The 5,084-nt window shown below is 34.8% G+C and overlaps 1 pseudogene; it reads right to left on the bottom strand.

Annotated features, from left to right (window-relative positions):
- Nucleotides 1-657: 657 nt before the first annotated feature.
- LOC111894762 (AP-1 complex subunit gamma-2-like) lies at nucleotides 658-3,889 on the bottom strand (annotated as a pseudogene).
- Nucleotides 3,890-5,084: the final 1,195 nt, after the last annotated feature.

Here is a 5,084-nt window from a genome sequence, read left to right as displayed (position 1 = left end):
AACAAAACATAGTATTTATAATGATAAGGATGTGGAGGGTATACTGTAAAAACTCAGACATGGCTATAATGGAGATAACAGGGATATATATATATATATATATATATATATATATATATATATATATATATATATATATAGCTTAAACAGATTAGCTTCCAGATCAGATTGAGAGCAGCAAAAAAAACTAATATATGTTAAGGGAGTATTTGGAGGATGTAATATGATGATATACACGTCCAGAAGGCTATTATCTATGAGCTTGACCAACACCAAGGGCATTATTGGTAGAAACAATGTTACTATTTGTAGGGCTGATAGGGATAATGTCCCCTCACTTTGTTCATGTACTGAAGCTCCCTGTTGAATATATTATGTTTTTCTATGCATATGGGAACATGGGGAGGCGTCCTATGGGGGTAGATTTGTCATTTGATATACCGGTGACTGAACTGAAGGTGAAGACAAAGCCTTTTCATGAAATTTTTTGTTCATATGAATTCCTTCTACATAGGGCAATTAAGCCAACTAACTTAACTAAGTTGACATGGTTTCTAATTGAAACTAGTTTCTAGATGATGAATGGAATATAAATTCAAGTAGGGTTTTGAAGTTTGAACAGATATGTTATTACCTTAACAAGGCCAGGTGGAATTACTAACCATCAACACCAATAGGCCAATGCGGAGCCTTAGCTGCAACATCCAGGCATTGCAGAATTGCTTGCTCTGCCTTAATTATAGATATTGAAAACGCTACACCACTACACAACACAAAGATATTAGCCACTTTTTTTTTGCATCAGAAAACAAAATGAACTTAAGAAACCTCCCATATTAGTTATGGTTCATATGAGGTGAGATATCGCTTAATCGCTTAACCCGCAAAAAATCCATGTCACAAAATATAAAAAAAATAATAATAAACAAAAAAATAACAGGATATCTTCCTTAAAACAACCAATTCTGCAAATATCCAATAACATGGTAGAACCAATGGTGATAATCTTGCATAATGGAGTGGAGTTGAGGAATTGACATGCCATAAATCATTTATTTTTGTCTGTTAAAATACAACTAAGCAGCTGATGTGTCAAAAAATTTAAAAACTTATGCCACATCATACACATAAGTCATAGCAGGTTGCATGAACCATTGCCCTATTTTGAAACACCATTGCATATTATGTATAACAACAAACATTATAAATCAGAAAAAATGTGAAACATTGTTGTATAAATAAGTAACTAACCCTAAAAAAGAATTAGGAGTCCCTTATAAGTCTTTAGTAACATACTAATAACTTCCATTCCACCAAGGTTTTTATAACAATTTAGAGGTCACTAGAAATGCATGGAAAATGAAATTCATCATTTACAAGAACCTACTACCATAATACATACCTCAGAAAGAACCATGAGCATCTGATCAATGTACCAAATCTTATCAGGGGAAAGCCTACAACACCAATCAAGAAATGTTTTTGTGTGTATGATACTTTGAAAATCATCAAAATATGCTATAACAATATTACATTCACCAAATTAAAAGATAAAAATGAAACCTTCAACTTACTTTTCTACAATGGAGCAAATTTTTTCAGTAAGATCTCCCTTGAAGTCCTGGTCACTTACGTGTAGATAATCAATTAACTCATTGGTCAAACGTTTAACATTCGTTTCATTCACCAGAAGGTATACAAATTCAAGAGCTCTTTTATGAATTGAAGCATCTGAATCTTGAATCATAAAGAAGCATTCAGAAACCAAAACAAACTTATATAACTTGATTGATATTTCTTTTTGTTAAGAGAAAAGTTTTAACTTTACACATTCCAAGATTGTTGCACAATGTCTCTGAACTACTTGATCATCTATTGAAATTGCTTTCATCAACATGTTCAATGCAACATATCTGCCGTATAACAAATCCCAATATTTTAGACCACAATAAAGGGAATACTCATAACACATATTAAGACATAACTCACCTGATATTGTTGTCACGATTAGACAAGAATCTTCCCAATATATCGATTGCAAGAAAACGTAAACCACTGCTATCTTTAATGCTCATAATGGTTTCTACACATTCATAAAGTATTGCATTCTTGTTTGACTCAGTTTTTGTTGCCACCTACACAAGGAATTTCATAAATTCTTATAATTTTGAATTATATATCACAATTCACAATGAGCTTTATTAAAATAAAAGCTAACCTGGGCAAGAATGTCATTCATGGAATCACTAGCATCAGCATCTCCATGGCCCAAAACACGCAAAAGGCGAAGCAGTCTTATATGAAGAAAAGGGTCTGCAATACCTGAAACATCATATTCAGGAGCATATGGGCTGTTGACAACATCCTTCAAAACTTTCACCAACACCTCTATGCATTTCTATACCAAAGGAAGAAAAAAGAAAATATATCTCATCACTAAAATTACTAATTTGCACTTATAGAATCATATGTCAAACAGTTCTTAGCGCAAATACACAGTAGAAAGATAAAGAAAGAGAACAAGAACTAGAAGAAGACAATCCCAACAAATAATAGAGGATCTTTAACAAGATCAAGTATATTTGCCTTCCTTAAAAATTCAAGAGCCTCTTCATTAAGGTTACAGAGATCTGTACAGAACTGGATTGCTGTTAAAAGAAACCCATGATATTTTTCTTTAAGTAAGGAAACAGCAGGGTTGACAAAATTTTCTGCAAGGTTAGGGACCTTCTTTACAATCCTTATTGAGCACAATGCTGCCTGTAAATTGTAAGAACTTATGTGAGTATGATTCTTTATATGAAATGTGAGAATTAAATGAAACATCCTTGAGAGATCATGAAATGAAATAAATGTTAACATCAGCTTACTTTCTTACGAATATTTGGATCTCAAAATTGCAGCAATCTTTCAACTTTAGGTGCAAGATCACGACCCATTTCTGCAGAACATATATTACCCAAAGCACAAAGAGCTAGTCCCACAATGTACTGATTGGTGTGGTTAAGATCTCTGCAGATGATGAAAAAAAAAAGATTCTCAAGTCAACCATGTTGCTTGAACACAAGATATAGGAAAGATAAGAGTGAAGAAAGACAAGAGCATACTGCTTTAATGAATTGGTGACAAGCATCAAAACTTCTTGCCTTTCATCAAGAAGCAACATAAGTCCCAGATATCCTATTCTCTTTTTGGGGAATCTAGGAGCTGCTATAAGTTTCAAGCACTTCGTTTGGCCAAAATGTGTGCGGTATCCTAACAAGTGAATGAACATGAGCTTTGCCAAGTTACGGTGTCTGTAATCATTATCATTATCACTAACTAATGCACGAATAGAAGCACATTCTTTTCTAACAACAACACGCTCTTCTGTAGCAGTTTTGCAGACTTGTATTGCCCTAATCATGTCCCTGCAGTAGACCAATAATGTTTCATTTACAGTTTCAGACCCAACTAATTAACAGCAAATTACGCATGTGGTATGAAATGTAGTCAAATCTTTTGCAGGTGAAGGATAAACCAAAAAGATGGAAAATCTTAAGTAGAGAGACATATGGTTTGCGAGGGATGGTTCATGACAAATTTCATGGATTATCTTCATACTCAGATTAGGATCTTATAAGTTGGTGACAGTGTCTTACTCTTTTGAGTGACCCATCCAATTGGGAAATACATGGATGAATTCCATTAAATGTACGCAAATCAAATTCCCCAACTATTACAAACGCGAACTAACTCTCAATATAGACAACTTGAGATAACGTTAATACAAATTAGGTCGAAATGAAGAACTAGTTCAAAATTGATCACAAGGAAAAGCTTTAAAACATAAGATCAGTTGTGATCAAGCAACTCACCTTAGAAGCGTCCCAGACGAAAAGGGATTCATGATTGGGTCGGTTTTGAAACCGCGAGAGAGCTCGATCATATTCAGAGATGTTTAGTGCAAAAACAAACTATATAACCAGGTCGTAGATCGGTGACTGCAATTATATGTATGTTTGATCAAATCGAGATCTAGGGAAAGGTCAATTACGAGGATCTGAAGAGGAATTTGAGATCTGTATGCAAACGTGATGATGATGACCAAAAATCTTGATTTCTCTCGATAAATTCTTCCACTTTCAGTCTACCAGAGTTCCGACACATAAGTCCGACTTGTACGCTTTCGGAGTTCTACTTCTTGAGATATTGTCAGGCGAAGAAGGCAAGTGAGGAACCAAGGAAGAAGTGCTGATAACTAGGCAAGGTGGCAGTCGAATCTATGGAGGGAGAAGAAAGGATCGTAATTAGGGCAAGAAGGAAACAAAAGTGGAGGATAAAAAAGAAGGCGGGTGTTCAAAATTTTAGGGATTTCATTTTCCCCCTATCTACTAAACGCGCTTTTCATTAAAATTATAAAGCGACACTCATAGAGGACGCCCATTTAAGATACAGTGCCCTCCGTGTTTTTAATTTTTTCTCGTATGACGCTAATTTAAGGGCACGCAATAATGCGTGACCTAAATCCTTAAATTTTTTGAAGAGATGACACTTTTTTAACGTCACTCTCCATTGCGTAACATAAATCAATGAGTGTCGCGGTTTGCGCGTCGTAAAAGGCTATTTTTCTTGTAGTGAGAACATCAGAAAATCAAGCTTTTTAGCTTTTTTTTAGCAATTTGCATCAAGTATAATTGAAAACAAGCCTAGGCTCTGATACCACTATTGAGTTTTGAGCATTCTAACACTCCTAAGGTGTTCATGCAACCCTAAATACCTTTGATCTATGTTTTCACTAATTATACATGCAAAGGTGTTTCTAAGGTATTAAGGTTATAACTAGCATAAAAGATGTAAACCACACAAGATACTAGTTAGTGTAACATACCTTTTCATATGGTCGGATGTCTTGATGCATGTGGGATTAAGAGCTTAGCCCCAATAGTGTGGAAGCCTCAAGTGGAATCACAACACATCAAGGACAAAGGTATGACTTGAGAGAGAATCTCCATGCACTCTAAAACCTTCATGAACTCCAAGAACATGCACCCACACATAGGGTTGGCGGTTTTTAGGTCAACATATATGTATTTATATGTGTT

This window comes from Lactuca sativa, chromosome 5, assembly GCF_002870075.4.
Source record: "Lactuca sativa cultivar Salinas chromosome 5, Lsat_Salinas_v11, whole genome shotgun sequence".
NCBI lineage: Eukaryota > Viridiplantae > Streptophyta > Magnoliopsida > Asterales > Asteraceae > Lactuca > Lactuca sativa.
Note: the sequence above shows the minus strand (reverse complement) of the source record. Positions and strands in the feature narration are given on the sequence as shown.